Source organism: Podarcis raffonei, chromosome 11 (assembly GCF_027172205.1).
Source record: "Podarcis raffonei isolate rPodRaf1 chromosome 11, rPodRaf1.pri, whole genome shotgun sequence".
Classification (NCBI taxonomy): domain Eukaryota; kingdom Metazoa; phylum Chordata; class Lepidosauria; order Squamata; family Lacertidae; genus Podarcis; species Podarcis raffonei.
This window is the reverse complement of record NC_070612.1, coordinates 46208403-46228718: the sequence shown is the minus strand read 5'-3', so window position 1 is coordinate 46228718 and position 20316 is coordinate 46208403. Positions and strand designations below refer to the sequence as shown.

At 40.4% G+C, this 20316-nt stretch overlaps 1 protein-coding gene across 2 annotated transcripts in view; it reads right to left on the bottom strand.

Annotated features, from left to right (window-relative positions):
* Positions 1-5318: 5318 nt before the first annotated feature.
* Positions 5319-20316, bottom strand: part of PRR16 (proline rich 16) — a 124746-nt gene continuing 109748 nt past the window's right edge. For both annotated transcript variants that reach the window (XM_053407813.1, XM_053407814.1), the window contains exon 3: positions 5319-8082. The gene's annotated coding sequence lies outside the window, so the exon portion shown is untranslated. The remainder of the gene's footprint in view (positions 8083-20316) is intronic.

Here is a 20316-nt window from a genome sequence, read left to right as displayed (position 1 = left end):
TGGACTTCTCATACACATTGCTGCAAGGAATATTGACGAAGACCAGGGAGGTTTACCTTAAACCTTCATTATACACTTTTAGGCACCAGGCAAAAATGTTCCTCTTCAACCAGGTCTCTGGCTGATTGACATCTGAGGCCTTTTAAAAATGTGTTGGGGAGTGGGGGATTATTGGGTTCTTGTTTTATTTTCATTATGTATCTTGTGTTTATAATATAATACAGTGGTACCTTGTATCCGTTCCGGAAGTCCGTTCTTAAACCAAAGCGTTTTTAAACCAAGGCACGCTTTCCCATAGCAGCGGGGGACTCAGTTTACAAATGGAACACACTCAACAGGAAGCGGAACATGTTCTACTTCCAAGGCAAAGTTCACAAACCAAAACACCTACAGTGGTACCTCAGGTTACAAACACCTTGGGTTGCAGACTCCGCTAACCCGGAAGTAGTACCTTGGGTTAAGAACTTTGCCCCAGGATGAGAACAGAAATTGCATGCTGGTGGGGCGGCAGCAGCGGGAGGTCCCATTAGCTAAAGTGGTACCTCAGGCTAAGAACAGTTTAAGGTTAAAAGCGGACCTCTGGAACAAATTAAGTTCGTAACCAGAGGTACCACTGTACTTCTGGGTTTGCAGCATTCTTAATCCAAGTTGTTCATAAACTAAGCTGTTCTTAAACCAAGGTACCACTGTATTAATATAATATAATATAATATAACATAATATAATATAATATAATATAATATAATATAATATAATATAGTAATGTAATGTAATGTAATGTAATAATATAATAATATAATAATATTTAATATAATACTACAAACTTGCACTTGTTAATGTGAAGTCTGTGCCATTCTTTCTAAAGCCTGCTTTTCATGTCTACCAGATTAAATTTATGTTGCAAACCCTTAGAATGGGGCCATGTTTATGTCTTGCTCTGACACAGGAACATACTTAGTTGGAAGAATTGTGTATATGTTATTTCCTTTGTTAACTGCACTGCCTTCTTAATTTTCTTGTTATTTCCTGGATTTGGCATGGCATTAGTGTATATTTTTACTGTGTAAAACACTACACATGATTAAAGATTAACATCCACAGAATTCCTTTTGACTTGGAGCCTTGAAAGCCATTATATGTAACAATAGTCACAAATCCCTTCAAAACATTGTCAGAAAGATTTCAGACTGATATTAATCTGATCCTGAATAAAATTGTTTAAACTTGCGCATACAGTGTTTCCCCTGCGCTTAATCCGAGGTTTAGCTAACCCAATCTGAAATGGATTAAAATACTTTATTTTACTTATGGAAATCTTTGCAGAAGTAATTGTAGTTGACCCTGTTTGCACTGACCTGTCTTTAGAAAGCCATCTCTGATCTGATGGCAGATCAGAAATGGGATAAAGATAGTTGTTCAGCAAAGAAAGCTTCAGTTGCTTCTACATTCTTAAAAAATTGATTACTTGGTCTGATTATTGTTGGGCCTGAAGATCATGACCTTTATTGATGCATACATGCATTCCATGATGTGAACTATTTGACCTATAATGAAATTTCATTACTAATATGTGAGTCACCAACATAGTGTCGTCTAGTTGTTGTGAACAAGAACTTCCATAAGCACCAACCAGCCTAGGCAATGGGGAGGAATTATGGGAGTACAAGGGAGTACCTTGGCTCCTGAATGCCTTGTGAGTCGAAGGGTTTGGCTCCTAAACGCTGCAAAAGTGAGTGTTCCAGTTTGCGAACCTTCTTTGGAACCCGAATGTCCGACGTGGCTTCCGATTGGCTGCAGGAACTTCCTGCAGCCAATCAGAAGCCACACCTTGGTTTCCGAATATTTTGGAAGTCAAACGGACTTCCGGAACGGATTCCATTCGACTTCTGAGGTACCACTATAGTAGCATCAGGAAGGCACTACATTGACTACACCCGATATAAGAGCACAATGCTCCTTTTATATATATAATGTTCTTTCTATCTGAAACTGAAAGCAGTTTAGCACCAATGAAATCCTTAGTACAATTAATGCAATTAATCCTAATTTCATGATACTGTACGGTATTTTGGTTCAGCTGTCACTTTGGCGAAAGAAGTAAGAAGTGTGTCCTATTTGAACACTACGATTACCGTGCATGACAAATCCTTCAGCGCACAGAAAAATGGAATGTGCCCTATTAAGAAAATTCCATAGGAGCGACCATTTAGCATAACTGAAACATGGCTAATTTGGTGTCATCCAGATATAGAGTGCTTCCAAAATATTTCCAAATCATCACATGCCACAAATGCAATCATACTTACATTAGCACTTCTGCAGCAACCATAGAGGCCCTTGCTCTTCTGTTCTCAGGTTGTCAGAATATGTGATATAAACCAGAATGAACTGGGGGTACTGGTCCCTCTAGGCAATGTTCTTTTACTATAGTTTCATAACTGTAAACATGATAATTTTTTCTGCTAATGTCAACACTCCAGGCCATTTTCAAGTGAATGCCTTTACTTCTTCTTTTTTAAAAATATGTACTCTACACCAGTGTTTCTCAACCTTTTTTTGACCGTGGCCCCCCTGTCCTACGGGCAGAAAGGTAGCCATTTAAATGTTTTGTTGATAAATGGAACATATTTTATTTATATTTATTTACAATTTATACAAAATGCAATCGCACAAAAACTTATACATTAAGTATTTCTCAATCAGTGTGATCCTTGTGCTTGATGACCTGAAACAAGCTTATATATATATATATATCCGGTTCTTTTGCCGTGAGGGATAACCGAAGAGCACCTCTGTCCATTATGTTAAGGCGGTTCCGCATTAGGCTGAGTTAATAATTCACACGACTGAATCCTGATTCTACTAAATATGAAGTAGGAAATGCCATGAAAAATAATGTTGCTTTATCCCAAGGCTGTGGAAACTTTTTAGATATTGTACTCTTTATCCAAAAATGGTCTGCAGCATTCTCTTACCTGTTTTGTTTTCTTTTCTTAGACCCTTCTCTGTTTTCTTCACTTCTCACTTCCTTCTGTGCCCCCCCCCCAGTCTCGTGCTGTGGCCTCCCATTTACACAGTTTTCACCTATGGCCCCCTTGGAATATCCTGGAGGCCCTCGGGGGCCATATAGATCCAGGTTGAGAAATGCTGGTCTATATCCTTAGGGGCTTAATCCAGCCAAAACAAAGAATTTTAAGTTTGATTTGTTTCAATAAACAGCTAACAAAATTCCTTTCTTATCAGCAGCCCACACCTCTTTTAGACATAATTTTAAGTGTGCACCTAAAATGCACTATATGAACTCAGCAAATACATATTTGTGTATCAGACAAAGGCACTCATCAGTGAGTTGTGATTGGTTGCAGGTCCCACTTGTTTATATGGTTGATAAACCAGGATTTAATTCTGCTTAATATGTGAAATTTGCACAAATTACATTAGAGAGCACAGTGCATGTTAAGGGTCTTTAAAAATTAAATAATCTGGTATAGGCTTAAATTTACGTAGCTAAACTTTCCTGCGTTAAGCTGCTTTCCCAAGGGGAAATCTGAAAACCCATAGCATATTAACCTAAATGAATGTAATTAACTGCATTACCGGTGTCCTATTAATAGTTCTTATTCCAAAGTCTTATAGACCTGCTTGCATCATTATGCTCAGAACTCAGGTTTAATTTAGTGTTACAGCTGAATATGCTTGATTGGAACAATTTTCAAGTCACACAAATCTCAGTGAAATGTGCAGGTGTCAAAAAACAAAGAGGCTTCAGTGAATTTACTTACTGCGAGCAGATATTGGTCATAAAGGCTCATGTTGATCTTCTCTTAAAGAATATATATAATTTTGAGTATTTTGAAGCATAGCAAGAATGAAGAAATCTAAATAGATGTTGCTGTGATTCAAATTCAAATGGCTTTCTAAAGTTGTTTGCATTTAACTTCAAATTAGAATTGAACATGCTTCCAAAAACCATTAGGCCAGTATTCTGGTTTAATCTAGAGCAGTGCACTGATTCTGTGTAGTCTTCTCAACATATTTTGAAGTTTGAGTTTAAGTCTAGATGCCTTTTCCTATACAACCGGTGGGGAATCTGTGGTCCCTCTAGACCTTGTGGTCTTATTCTTGCTCTCTCAACCACCTTTTTAAGAATCACTTCCTCTTTTGCATCCGGTGGAAGAGAGAGGGCTATGCAATGTTGCAAACTCCACTCATTTTGGTTTTGCCCCACCTACTATTAGCATGTGCAGGTACAAACGTGGTCTTCTCAATTGCTCCCCTGCAATTTTGGAGAGCCCTCTCCTCCAGGGGGACATTATAGGTTCCAGCTATGTGTATCTTAACTGTAGGAGTTCATTGAATGGTGGCCAATGTGATGGAAACACCAGTTGGACAAACTAGCATGCAAAAAATTCACCCAAAGAATGGAAATGAGCTATATCCAATTTTTTTGTTAAAATCAAGACCAGGTTAAGCCCTAGCAGCTAGTTGACCATCTCGGCTAAAATCAACCACCACCTAGTTTTTCTTCCATGTAAACGACTTGAAGTGAATTTTAAATACAGGATTTGTGCTCAGTTGAACTTCTCCATTCTGCTACAGCAATTTTTACAGGGATGGTCAACTAACAGCTAGCAGGTAGCATTTGACCAACTTGATTTATTTGCACCACAGCCCACATTTTCTGTGGCAGGTTGAGCAAGCAAAGGCACTCCTCACATCTGAAAATGAGAGGTTACCCTGGTAAGGAAATGGCCTCTGGGACTAGTTCTTATTTCCAATGGATCCCATTGAAGGGGACAAGTGATCAGCTGTGGTGGCGGAACTATGAATTGGTGTCTGAAGTCAATGTTAAGACTAGATGGTGGTGAATAAATGCTAATTGAGTTAGGAGCTGGTATTCTTCTGTTTTGGGTAGGTTTGGATTCAATCAGCAATGTTGATGGCATGTGGTACAGTCTATCCCAAACTGCCACTTCAGACCATAGATTACCTGAATGCTTCACATTTTTTATATAAAAATAATAATCCTCCCTGAATATTGACATGTTGAGAAAAAAGATTTGATTTTAACATGTATTCTGATGTGCAAACTTTCAATGTGCTGTGATTTTACCCCTCCCCCGAGAAGCATCAAAATATGTTCAACTTGAATCCAAGATGGCCTGTACCACATCATATTTCTGCATTCTTGACATCCTTCTTGCAGGACTGCAATTCAACTGGCGAAGTAAGAGATTGGTATCTCAAAAGACTCTCTCGGTGCCTCCTTTTTTCTGTTGGTGAGTGCGTAAAATTATACACAGTATAGAGAACTCAGGAAAAAGGAAAATATATAATTTTATTCAAAACAACTTGAGCATCAAAGGAATCTATGAACTGATAATAACAAAATACTGCACTGGATGGATACAGCGACTCTTCCCCTTTGCAGATTATGGATGAGATTATCAAGCAATTTCTCACTTTTTGATCCCCCAATTCAGCAACGGCATCTTTAACAGAACCATATTGTGACAGTTTGGAAATAAATAAATTTATGCAATGCAATGCAAAAGTCATGTGATATAATGCGTCATGTGTAATTTAAGAATCAAGCCTCCTTACAAATTGTTTTAGCTTCCAGAATCTAAAGCAGGGATGAGCAACGTATAGTCAGTCATATAGTTGCATAAAAAGCCCCATATTATATTTTTGCAACTTGTGGTCAGTTGTTAGAATCCTGAGATTCCCAGATTGCATGTAAAAAAAAAACCAAGTAAGGTTTTAGCCCTCATTGTGGTGAAGAGAAGATCATGATGGCAACAAATATTAAAGGCTCAAAATATGTGTATTTTAAGAAATAAAATACTTGTGGAAAGAATCACAAATCTTTGTATCCAAATTAAGTTCTAAGAAATTTGGTCTTAAGAACTGGCATTTGAACTTCATGTGTATGTATATCAAATGAAGGGCAACATAGATAAGAATGAATTGACCTCTCTTTGACTTTCTAGATTGCACTGACAACATTCAGGAGTGACACGTAAGAAAGAGTATCACTTGTGAAAGTGTTCCATCAGGTTGAATTAAGCTTTTTTTGCAACAACTTCCGAGCAACTGCAATCAATGTAACATGACCAGTATGGATTGGCATTGATTCTATTTATGAAAATGACATGCGAATAATGGAACTTTGTTGCAGCTCCTGATTGTTCCAGCAAACATTCTGGGCACTGGGAAATTGATGGGTAGGTTAGGGCATGCTGGCAATTCTGATCAACCAACCAGACAGCATGCAGTTACAGGGCTTAGGAGGATACTTCACAGCTGATCCTTCACATCCCATTCCAGCTCCATCCTAGTCCACGCAGTTTGGCTTGTACTAAGGGCAGATTAGATGCCCTGCTATAATGCTTTGGAGGGTGTCTCCCATTGCCCTGCTGTACAGGTGCAAATCTAGGACAAACATGGAGCAGAGGCACTATGTAAGGGGCTGGGCATTCCTGCTGACTGCATTATGTATGGCCCCCAATAGTCCTTTTGTACATGCAGAGGCCAGAAACTGGATCATATCCTGCATTGTGTACAAGCAAGCTCACCGTTGCCAAAGACGCTGTCCACTCCTGAATCAAAATTATCTGCTATAACTTTCAAGCAAACTACATTAACTAAATACTTCCTTGGGAATATTAAAAATAACCTATGTGTTGAGATTAAAAATTAAAATACAGCCTTTCTGGATATCCATACATATTTTCCAGTAGAAATATACTTTATAATTCTACAAACAACATTTTATATTAAAGCTTTCAGTCTGCAAATCATTATGATTTAACATGGCAAAACAAGTGTTTTGGTTCTTGTCTTTAAAACTCCCTTTTTGGTGAAGGAGATTGGAAGGGGCACAACATGGACAAATAATGGGAATCAGCAAAAATAAGTGATTGCAAATGATACAAACACCACATTTATTTAGAAAAATAAACTGAAAATGCCTGTTTGGCTGGTACATTTTCCATGAAGGACAGATAATTGGCTATAAAAATGTTATGTGTCAAATACGTAGTAGAAATGTTTTTTTCTCTTTCATTTATCCTATTAACTCGGAGGGTACCGTCAATGTGAGCAGTATAGGTCAATTTCTTTGTTGTTACAATGATACAAAAATGTATTAAAAATTAGATCTGTTCTAAAATCCATGTTAGCCTGTTGATGCTTTTTCTATTATTTTTTAATATATCTCAGGCTTAAGAAGCAACAATTTGCCTTGTGAGAAAGATTCCAGATGTGACGGGATAGAAGGGCATTAACTTTTCTTCACTTTTGATGATGGGCTTTTAATCTCCTGTAGAAGCCCCTCAAGGTACATCTTCCTGCGGGCTGAAATTTCATGAGGCCATCTGTGCAAATGATGGCCTACATATCATTCCCCTGAATGGAAGTGACAGTGCAAATATTAGAAGTGCATTGAGATGCGATCTGTAACAACTGAATTATTTCGGCAGAGGACAGGAAACATCATCTTTCCAAAGCATCTTCGAAGCTTTCGTCCTTTCTTCATCTATGGCTTTGAATTTGCACAAGGGACAACAACGGCCTTCTCTTTCTACCCACGATGACCAATCTTTCATTGGGACTAAATGCACTGATTGCTCTTGAGTCGTTTAAGTGCTTCATCCTTTCATTCAGCTACATATATTTAATTTTTTTAAAAAATTGGACACTTGCTGGACCATGTGATTACTAACTGGCTGTTCTCAATTTCTTTGCATCGAAATCCATTCACAGCAGGATCTGGAGATGGCTGTTTCTTTGACGGGGTAAGATCGTTACTCCTTTTTCTTCCTGTGTCAGAGTGAATGGTACTTAAGGCTGTGGCTTTTGTTAGGGCTCAGCTCGTAGCTGCTGGATATGAGTCCGGTGATTTAATGCAGATTACTCCAGTGATCAGTTGTGCTCTGGCTCAAGGGCTCCCGTGCTCTAAGAAGGCTCCCTGTTGTTACAATTAAATATGGCCTGAAAGAAGTTGCTGTGTCGAAACTGTCATGGGAGAAATTGATTAACATGCCTCCAAAGGTTGACATTCCTTCTAGCCCGAAGGAGCTGCAAGGGAACAAAGAAATAAAAGAGTGGCAGGTTAAAAAACACATATTATATGTATATGCGCACATATAGCCAGTTAAAATACCATCTCTTATTGGTACTCATGCAGCTCTGAATGCTCAAACTGTTGTGAATCTGTCGATCCAATTGTCTACTGATCAGTTGCCAGCTTTGTCTCAATGCCTCCTGTTGAGTTCTATGGGCCAAAATAAAAGAGCTGGAATCCTGGAGATCAAACCTGTTTCTGACTCCTGATCTCGAAAAATGTTTATGCCCCAATAATGTCCCTCAGAGCATACCATTCTCTTCTCTGAAACATGCTGAACAGCTGATCTTCATTGTGGACAAAGTAACATGGAAACTTGATTTCAATGGGATTAAGATGCATACTAAACCACTATGATTCCCCCACCCCAATTGAGCAGTAAAAAAATGTATGAAATAAATAAACACTGCTAGACTCAGAGGTGCCAACTTGAATAAAATATTTGGGGGCAGGTAAGCCTCACCCCACATAATCGATCACATGGTGTGGCACATGCACACTATTTGAATGGTGATGCCCATCTACTGTGGAGGGGCCAGCCCCCTCAAATCCTTTATGGGGAAGTCAAGGGACCTCAGCCCCTAGGAGTTGGCTCCTATGGCTAGAATCTTGGCTTTATCAGTAAAATACCATTCCAGAGAAATCACCAGTCACATCTGTTCGTTTCAGGCAAAAATCAGATGGTATTTTAGAAATGTACAGTGCAATTCTATGAATGGCTGTTCAAAAGATAAGCCCCACTGTATTCCATGAAACTTACTTCCAGGTAATCGGGGACAGGATTTCAACCTGACGGGGTTTTTCACATATTAAATTTATTTATACGTGGGTTGTCAGAAGTTACACAAGTCAGTCAGCAAACATGACTAGTCCTTGCTTAAAGAGAGCATTCAGAGCCAGAGTGCACAGCTTCACACTATACATGTGTGTATTAAAGTTGCACAACTTGAGAATTTATAAAACAGGTACCCGCAAGACCATTCTCATTTCCACTTCACACTTGGGGTGATCTGACATGCCATCTCAAATCCAGTCTTCACCAAGAGCTCAGTGACTAATCACTTATTCATCACAGACTTATCATGGACTTACCAGTAGCAGCTTTTCAGCCAAGGCCTGATGCCATGCCCCATACTTCAGACCAAATTTTAATTAAACACAGCTGTGAATACAGCTACAGTACCTGCTACTGCTTCAGTACCCTGTCCAGGCCCTGAAAGAATCCTTACATATAAAATTAATCCTTAGGCCTTTTATTTTTAAGGAGAGTCTTTGGAAAGTCAAGCCCCATTTCAAAGGAAGTTGTACTTCAAACAGAAGCCTTGGTACACTGTTAAAAATAAATATTTCAAAAATTCCATCTATTAAATAATCCATTGGAGTAGCCCATTCTTTTGCTCAGACTCTTTCTATGATAATGCTCTGCACACACCACAAGGAAAGCTGTGGTCCGCTGAATCAGGACTATCTTCAGAAACCATGTGATCACCTGTAGTACATGTGGGTTCACCATTTTACAGTCACAGCTAGCTGGACAGCTGAGATAAACTCCTTCCAAAATCTTCCCAACCCTGAATATGGCATGTCCAATTTCAACATGCTTTGTTTTTTTAAATTGTGCACAGGAAGATTTTTAGTGAGCATAAAGAGAGATGACCAATGCCTTCATGTCCTAGTTGTCATGCATACATACATATATCATTTTATCTGTCTATTGCCTTTCCACAGTTAAAACCATGATCAAGGCGGCTTACCAAAAAAATGCATAATTCAAAACATAACAAAAGTAGTCGTGAACAATAATAAAACATCAAAAAGTATGCAATCAAATTTTTAAAATTATACCTAAATTACACCCTCAACAAAATCACCCAGCCCAAGAGTGTTCAGGAGCCTCAGCTTTTGTAGCAGGAGTCAATCAGGGTCCCAATATCCCAGGCCAGGTGGGAAAAGGCCAGCAAGGAAGGGAGCAGGTCTTCCATGACTCACAGCCAAGATGTCAGCTTCCCGCAGACATCAGGTTGGAAACTGTGGGAAACAGGGTGCTGAGCGAGATGACGGTGTCTGAGTGTGTGATGGGGCAGACCTATGGAGCCACCCTCCCAACACCTGTGCTGTGGCTGCTTACCTGAAAAGGGTTGAGATGGGCTGAGCTTGTGGGCACACAGTTGCACCAACATGCAATGGCAGAGCTTCATGCTCTGGCACCGGGGGGGAGGAGAGCAGGTGGGGGCGTGCCTGGTGTGCGTCCCGGGGGCATGGTGTGCCACCCGCAGGGTCATGGCGCATGTCTTGGGGGTGTGGTGTGCCACCTGCGGGCGCACGGCACCCAGCGGGATTGCACTGCCAGGGGTGGTGCGCTCCCTCCCTTCCTCCGCCAGTGCCAACATGCAGCTCCAATCTTGGCACTGTCTGGCACCAACCCCATCAAACAAGCAGCAAACAAACTGCCCTGCCTACTGTTAAAAAGGTCTTTTATCTGGCACCTCTATCATACACTATTGATGAATCTAGCTAGTAGTGGCTTTTGAAGAACTTAAGAGACAGGCCTTGACCAGTTGTGCTACGCGCTATCTGCAAAATGGAAATGTCAGGGATTAATAAACCTTGCACTTATATGTTTTCTACCACTGTATTTTGTGCAAACAGACGGACGGTCTAAGAATTACACTCGAGAGCAGGGATTCACGTACATCTGTGATGGCTGGGAGAAACAAAACAAACACACACATACATGCCACAGCACTGACAACCTGCCGACCTGGGTGCATTCTAGGCTGACGTGAAAGATGCTGAGTTTACAAGTTTTGAAAGGCTGCGGAAACTTGCAACTGTCTGGGACCAGAAAGTAAATGTGCGTTCTTTACAGCTCACTTATTATCATCAATAATGGATATTCTGTAATTGGATCTTAGTTAAAAATTCTGTTGATGCAAGGAGCCAAGAGAGAATCCATAGCACTTCCCTGAAGCTATTTTGGTTCTTTGTCTCGAACAGGGGTGTTACATAGCAACATTTCCCCCTTCAATAAAACAGGGACTAGGATTCTCATCTCAAGACAAATTTTCAGAACGATGCATACAGTAATTGGTGAAGTCCCCCCCCCCACAAGCTCGTGATCAAATTGACATAATAGGAATACATGCGGGCGTTAATTATTGCAGCAGCATCCAATTCCGCAAGGAACTTTTGAACAGATGGATGTAGTTTTAAACATACATTAAAAAATAATGATATGACATTGCAATTCTGTTGGCATGTAGCCCTGCTGAAGAAAGTTTAAGAACTCTTTTGGGGCTTCACAACTTTCTTTGTTTTTTTTCCTTTTAAGGAAGGATTGTGATTTATTTTTTTACTCCCGCTCAGAATTAGATGACATTTGCAGGGTGCACCCTGCTAAATTTCAGAAGTGGTGCAGTAATATTTCCATGACAGTTTTGGGATGGGTAAAAAAGAATCACTCAAACATTCCTAGTGTTTTGTAGTCAACAATAGACATAAGAGAGATGCCATTGGGTAAAAAAACCTGATGAACTATGGACAACTAGGTCTGTGGGGCTTTTTCTGCCTCACACATTTAAAATTGATTTGGCAGCAACAAGAACTAAAACTAATTTGCTTTCCGCTTAACGGCATCCCCTCTGAATAGAAGGTTGATCCAAGAGTCACAACAGTGCTCTTTGTAGTATTTCAGATTTAAGCAAATTCCAATCCTCTTAAGTATAGAAAACAACATTTTGTTCTCTTTTAAATAAACCAACTTGCCTTCATCAGTTCTGCCTTATCCTTGTGAATGTGTGAATTCATAAACAGGCTGGAACCAACATGTTGCCCCAAGATATCCTCTACTCTGAAGCCTGCATTATCGTGGCACTGTATGACTGACCATTTATTGAATTTCTATCCCACCTTCCCTCCCAAAGGACTCCAGGGTTTCAAACAGACCAAAGAACCTTAGTATAATCCTTCAATATTGTAAGTGCAAAAACTGGGTGTGCAGAGTATTAAGAATTGGGCCGCCGCATAAGAACACACAGCTCTGACTGCTATTTTCCCATCCCAGAGTGATCAGAAGTGAAATGAAATCAGAACTGTACTGAAAAGAACAAACAAGTCATCTTGCTCTCATATCAAATGTGAATTGCAGAATGTATTTCTTCAGCCCCCACTAAGGCAGATGGGCAAGTTTTGTAGCACAAATTTGAGTGCTGGGAGAGTAGCCACTAGTATCAAAGGCTATTAAATATGCTATACCAAAGCCTGGAAAGAAGGTCATTTTGCACAATCCAAGAACACCAATATTTTTACATCCTAATATTTGTACAGCCAACAGGCATCATTATACTAAACTGGATCTATGCATAGCTTGTTTCAAAGAAACTCAAGAGTTTTATAATCCCACAACAACCCATAATTGATGGTTAGGCTGGGAGGGAGTGACTTGACAAGGTCCTCTAACAGTGCAATCCTATATATGTCTAATCAGACGTCCAGATCAGCAGGTACAGGGTTGTAGCCTATGAAATCTTCAAAGCTCAGTGTAGATATGAACCAGAAGTCTTGTTCAAAATTACATATATCCTAAGTCAAATGCTTTGAATTGTAGCTGGACAGGGAAAGGCATTTGACAATCTCATCTTCTATATTCATCTACCCAGAGCAACGCTTCAGAGAAGACAAATGGTAGGTGGAAGCCCATAAATGTTGTTTACCTCAGAGCCCAACATTTATCTCATTCTCCCCAATTTCTACCAATTCTTTTCTCTCTTCTCCAAGCAGAATGCACATCATTTAAGCACTAAGCAAGATAGAAACTGCTCTAGCAACACGCGGCAGTGCAAGGAGAGAAGATTGCTTTCGCAAAGTTTTAGTTTCCAACAATAGCTATATTGTTATACTTCCTTTTTAAAATGTGCTGTTAGAAAGTTGCCCAGACTGTTTGAAATCCTTCTGAGTGGAGCCTACCTTCCAAATGATAAGGAAATCTGTACCTAAGCCTTTCAGGGATTCAGTGCAAACAAATGCAGGATTACTTAAGTGGGTTAACCCCATCCCAATGGTGGTTAGTGCTCACTAGATCTGGTGGGATTACTGGGAGGTCATGGGAATGGGGCCAATGAGGAAATGGATGTGTGGCCTGGTTCCAGTTTTCTCTCTGTCCTCCTCCCTTGCAAAGCATGGCAGTTTTACAAAATAGTACTTAGCTAAACTAGACTGTGTCTTACTTTGCTTCAAGAGTCCCCACTTTCACGGCTGCTTATCTGATAGGAAAAATGTTGTGTGGCCTCTACCTCTTCTGTTTCTCTCCCTACCCTCCACTCTTGCAAAGAAATAGTGATCGCTTAACTGTTGCAGTGGGGATGTGGGTGGGGCTGTGGGTTAAACCACTGAACCTAGGACTTGCCAATCAGAAGGTCGGCGGTTCGAATCCCCACGACTGTGTGAGCTCCCATTGCCCGGTCCCTGCTCCTGCCAACCTAGCAGTTTGAAAGCACGTCAAAGTGCAAGTAGATAAATAGGTACCGCTCCGGTGGGAAGGTAAATGGCGTTCCCATGCGCTGCTCTGGTTCGCCAGAAGCGACTTAATCATGCTGGCCACATGACCTGGAAGCTGTACGCTGGCTCCCTCGGCCAATAAAGCGAGATGACCACCGCAACCCCAGTGTCGGACATGACTGGACCTAATGGTCAGGGGTCCCTTTACCTTTACCTTTAACTGTTGCAGTGGTAGTTAGTGCCTAAGTAAGCTATAAAGTCCTACGCTTGTCTTCATGATAATCCACACAGAACACAGTGGGGTTTATGAACAAAATCAAATAGGACTGTGTCAGCAACCACCACTGCTTATAAGAATAATCAAAATTTTATTATTTATATGCTGCCCATCAGACTGGGTTGCCCCCACTCTGCTTGCAAAGTTTGTTTTAAAAAGGAACAAAATAGTTCAGTTCATCCAAATGCACTTTTTAGTTTGTAATGCAAAGAACAGAGAAGGGACTGTACTATAGCTTTGTGGAGCTTTGGCAGGTGGGCAGTGCCCTAACTGCACTGAGTGAAGGCCCTTCATTGCCTACATACATTGGTGCAGAACATTGTGGCTTACGTGGTGAGTAGTGCTCTTTATCAGGCACACATTAACCCAGTGCACTGGTTGCATATTAGCCACTCAAACAGTTTTAAGATCTTGCTATTTGCGTATCTAGCCTTAAACAGCTCTGGACCAGGTTACCCGAAACACCCACTGCCCGGTAAGAGCATCAATACCAGCAAATGGAATCTGGATAGTTTTGCCATTTTCCTGGTGATTATCGGCTTATGGTAACATGGAGAAAAGCTTTTTCACCTAGTGGCACCCATGTTGTGGAATGCTCTCCCTGCTAAAAACAAGAGGCGCCTCTGGCCTTCTACTGGATCCCTAAGATGCAGTTGTTTAGACAAGCATTCCCCCGGTCTCCCGATCAAATGGTTTTAATTGCTTTTTTTATAGTTATGCTGTTTTAATGGGCTTGTTTCATTGTGCATTTTAATTATTGATACCTTTAATGTTTGGATGAAATAATTTTATTGTGTATTTTAATTACATGGGGATGTATTTTTGTATAATTGACTTTACCCTTTCAAATTAGTTAATTAATTAATTATAGTCATGGTATTGTTGCCTTGTTTGCTTTGGGGAGCTCGTACATGTTAGGAGAAGAAGAAGGAAGAATACAAATAACAAAATTCGTATCAGTCGAAGTACTGCCATAGATTTGCTCCTCCCAAAAAAACAGCTTTTCAGTCTGTAGGATAACAGCTTCTACTTAAAGAATTACCATTTGTTTTAGGATAGGAATGTTTCTGGTTAAAAAGGAAAAGAAGTGGGCCTGGAAACAGTGGCTCTCAAACTCCACCTCTATGATCTGCCCAGTTTTGCTCAAACAAGATTGTCCAGATTGGATGTGACCCCCCCCCCAAGTTTACTACTGCCCTGTTCAAGCTTAAGCAATTTGGGGGGCGGGGGGGAGGAAATCTTTGCTACTATGGCTGTAGCATGGCAGGGACACTTAATAGTTGAAGGATAAATAGAAGCTCTTTATTCAAGGAATTGTATAAGTATTGAAAAGCTTCCGAACATTACCTGTTTTATTCAGTTGATACATTTCTGATGCCTACTGTTCACAAGCTCTTGGGCTTCGTAATAGGGTAATAGGATTAGTGAAGTTTCTATTGGTTCTGAGGAAATAACCAATTTTCCACTCATCGCTTTGAACACCCACATGAATATGTAGCAGCTTACTGGCCACTTCCCTACTTGGTGCTCTGATGAATGGAATTTTAATAAAAATGGGGACTTGAATAGCAGTAGGCTGGACTAGATGTTCTATATATTGCATTCTGTAAGGCTGGGATGGGGAACCCTCCTGTGGCCTTCCACATGTTATTGAACTGCCCAACTCCCATCAGCCCTGGCTGACACAGCCAATGGCCAGAGATGATGGGGTTTAGTCCAACGATATCTGGAGGGTCATGAGCTTCCTAGCCTTACAGTAGCTATTTAGAACAGAATAGTGTGAAGACTGAATCCTGCTGTTTGCATATTATAAGGTCCGAGAGCCCTTTCAGTGCTTCACTATGAGCGAGAGTCCCCCCCCCCCAGAAATGTATTTAAGGCTTTTCAACCAAGCCACAGATGGTATTCTTGCTGCTTCAAAGTCCTCACAGAGCATTTCATTCTCTGCATGAGACAGATTGCTGAACCTGTCAGAGAATGCTGGCACAGGATCTGATTAACAAAGAAGGTTAGATGGCAAAAATCAATGTGGCAGCATAGGAGAAGCTGCTACACTGAACTAACGGTATGGACTGTCAAGCAATGCATTTTGTTACATTTCCTTACATCCGGGAATGGTTTGTTCATAGGCTTGCATTGGAAAGAACTTGCTCGACAAACAAGGAAAGCTAAAAATGAGAGCATCAGTAAGGTGTTTTGTTTTGTTTTTCCAAAGGATTTGGGGCTATGGGTTTTTCCATATGTCTATAAACTCCCTTGATATTTGTTAGCACCTCAACCTTTGATTCTGCTCCTTATACGGTAAGTATCACCAGTTTTTGATGATCTGTTATACATGGGTGCGTCCAGTGACTTCAATAGATTTGCCTGCACACATCTGTGAGTAGGTTCACAGCATCTGACTGCATCCTTTGAAAACAATGGAAGTACTCGTGTATGAAGGGAAATTATTGATGGGGTCTCTGAAAAGCATGCATTGTTAATCTGTATGCATCTTTTCCTAAAGCCATGTATTTTTTTAAAAAAAAGTTTAAAAGTGTATGTTTTAACATGCATGCACATACACAGAAAACAGTAAGAGTCAGGTCTGTCATAAGACTTGTAGACTCAAATGCTGAATGCAGCCAGAACGCAAGTGAATGATTATAATCCAAAGCAAACATAAAGAAATAAATTTCCTGTTGAGGTTTATAATCTACTGTCAGGAGCATAAGTCAGTTGATCTGCTCCTACAATATGAACAGAAAATGTGCCTGATCAGGCAGGGCATCATGCCAGGGAGCAAGCAAGCCTGAAGGAACAAAATGAGCTAGCAAGGTGTACAGCCTACAAGCTGGAAACAGGGAAGTCTGACTTTGCTAGTGATAAATTGCTCAGATAATGAGTTAGGAAGGAGATGCTGTGATGAAACAGGTGGATTTGAGTCACCGAATGCACTGGTAAACGGACTTCAGAATTGTGGGATCTACTTTGGAGGTGAAAAAAAGGGGGGGAACCTAAAACCATGAGATCCACAAATGAGGATCTGGTGTAAAAGTCCATGAGTTCATGGTCCTTCCAAACAAAAATACATTATTGGTTAACCCAGCCTTCATCATTTCAGCAACAGAATGGGGGTGGCATTTTGTTCTGGGAGGCAGAAATTCTTGCCTATCTATTTCAAAATCACGAAGAGATTTACCTTTTGTCTACCCACTCAATAGATTTTAATCAATTACAGCAAATATTATATGCATTGCCTAATAAAGATTGGCTGCTCTTGCCTACTTCTATCCAATGAAAAATGCTAGATATAGACATTAGGAGCTTTTGGTGCCTGGGGCAAGGGAACAGGTAAGGTAGTTTGCTGATCACAGAAGAACCAAATATGGCTGCGTGCATGTAAGGTGGTTGAGAAACCCAGATTACTTTGCTATATCACAGCACGGCCTAACATCTTTACATGCCAGCCATTCCTATAACAAATGACCCTTTGGTGCCAGTCTAGGCAAGAGAATCTAGCTCACTTCTGGAAAGGGAAACTTTGGTTTGACATTCCTCAACCTGCTAGTAAAAACTAAACCTCTCTTTCAAGACAGGGTGGAGGGTCTTCCTATACACAACACTGACAGTATCAAGTTATCTTTCACTAATGATTTGATGATGTCTTCAAGAGCAGTAAAACAGACATCAGCAATAAGGTAGGAAGGTGTTTGGTTTTTTGATCGCAGGCTGTATACCCAAGTGGATAACTAAGAATGTCAGTGATTGTGGATGACCAATCCCCTAGTGTGTCTGGATGTACTAAACTGAAGCCTATCATTCATGCTTTCTCCTAAAACGAATTAACCCAGAAAAACAGAGCAATCTAAAATCCATAGTTAACAATTAAACATACTTTATGAGGAAGTCCACATAATTTCCATTAACCATTTCCATTTATTCCCTCACCCCCGTTTTTCAGACAATGTGCGTAAAGAATAAACCCTGAAAAATGTGATGAATAATCAAGCTCAATAAGGCAAGCATGAAAATGCGGAGGGAAAAAATAAAGGTCGTGTCTTTTATGAGGTCTCCTAAGATACTGTGAATATATATGAATCAACCTTTAGATTGTATTTTGTAGGGGAGAAAAGTATCTGCTTATTGCATTTGTAACATGCCTTTCTTCCCTGATGAAACTCAAGGTGGCAAATTGGATTTCAAAGGTTGTTTTCCATGCTGGCACTCCTCCTCCCAGTGGTGCTGAGTTTCAACGATGCTGAACTATATGTCTTTCCCTTATTCTCAGTGGGATACCTCCAATGGTGGTGGAAGAGAATACAAGTCTATTTCTTAAATTATTTCTTCATATGGAGAAGCAGCTACAAAAAAGCTCTCAAGCTTAGTCTTGGAACAACTTTTACATCATGAATTGCTATTTTTTTTCTGAACGTAAGTCCACAATCCACTGAGGACTTAACTTTTTTCTCTTCTGCAACTTCTATTATGGCAGTCACATTTTTTTAAAAAAGTGGATACGATACATTTCAATATTACTTAAGCAGGTGAAAACTGTGGCTTGATTTAAGATAAGTAGGTGTTTCTCAAAACAATATTGCCAACTCTGCTTAAGTAAAATCAAAGACAGGTGTCATCAAAAGCTTGGAGCCTATTCATTTATCACAAAAGAAATGTAGTTCTATGCAAGATTTCCGGCATGGAAAAAGAGGTCTTGTTATTTCTACAGACACTGTTTTTTTCGGGGGGGGGGGGGGGCGGGACGATGACAACGGAAGGGTACACATACCCCTAAACATTTTCTGAATCTAAGTTTGGCCTCATTGAGGGGCAGTATTTCAATGGGATTAGGAAAATGAGAGTACCCCTAAACATCTTTTAAAGAAAAAAGCACTGTCTACAACAGTTAACATGAACATTTGTTCTTTCAACACAGCTTTAAGAACATGTGGGTGTTTACATCTGCAATAAGTGACCAGGACAGGGCTCAGAAACCTCTGTGATGGCTCAGTGGTAAATTGTTTGGTATTACTTTATCATTGTAAGCCATGTAACAGTCTTTCGCAAAAGTGATGAGAAGTGTTGACAATGTGAACAATCAACCAGAAACAAAAAGCTACCAGTATCTGTAAGTTATTATCCCCTCCCGTCCCCCTGCTTATCAGTATGCTGTCAACATCCAGCCCCCATCTCCTTTCCATCTGATTCCAGGAGAAATGCAGTAGTCCTGGATCACTATCTGAAACTGAGAGTTGAATATATACTAAGAAAGCTTGCTCCAAACAGGATTTTTGGCAGTAAGGACTGCTGACTCTGGAATAGGGGTGCATCCTGCTTTGGATGAGGGTGGCACTTTTGAAGAAGCAGGGATATAGCGTGAATGTCTTCCTGGATTCTGCTGTGGTTAAGAGACCTTTTGGTCAGATTTGGCTGGTGTACTCACTGCAGATTCAGATGGCTGGTCTTGCCACAGTTACATATGCTCAGGTTTCTCCAAGCCATTCTAATATCCTCTGAGTGACACTGACCTTGAAAAGTGTACTGCAACTGGTGCTTTGAGGACATCACACTGATTTCAAATCAGCTGCACAGGATCGCAATTTGTTTCCAGGCTCAGTTCAAGGTGCTAGTTTGTCCTCAAATTTGTCCAGTTTCGTTGTGCGTTTTTAAAATTCTTTACTTACTGTTTACAACTACTTTTGTTATGTTGCAGTTACATATTTCCTTCATGTCGTAAGCTGCCTTGAGCATGGCTTGAACTATGGAAGAGCAACATAAACATAAAATTATGTACAGTGGTACCTCGGGTTAAGTATTTAATTCGTTCCGGAGGTCCGTACTTAACCTGAAACTGTTCTTAAGCTGAAGCACCACTAATGGGGCCTCCTGCTGCTGCCGTGCCGCTGGAGCACGATTTCTGTTCTCATCCTGAAGCAAAGTTCTTAACCTGAAGCACTATTTCTGGGTTAGCTGAGTCTGTAACCTGAAGGGTATGTAACCTGAAGCGTATGTAACTCGAGGTACCACTGTATGTATGTTCTTGCCTTTAAGAGTTCAAACACTTAGGAATAAACATCTCCTCTAGAGATGTCAATTAACTTACTCAATTTCTAAAAGTTTCACTGTTTTCTTCAGTCGCCAGCACTGAAAGTGTTGCTATGGATTAATTTAGCAATGGTAAGGTTTGCAGCACCTTGTATCAACAGGTTTTGCTCCCTAATAATGGGCATCCTGGGGGGGGGGGGAGAGACAGTACCTGGCCATAGGTTTACAGGCCCTGGTAAAAATCTAGATTAGATTACTTTAATGTACTGTACCAGGGGTGGCCAGAAATGTCAACTGGTTTAATATGTGGCAGAAAGGCTCCTAACTTGCATGGATACTCAAGGACACCCTCCTCCCTGTTAAAAAAAAAATGGTCTCCAATCAATGGAGA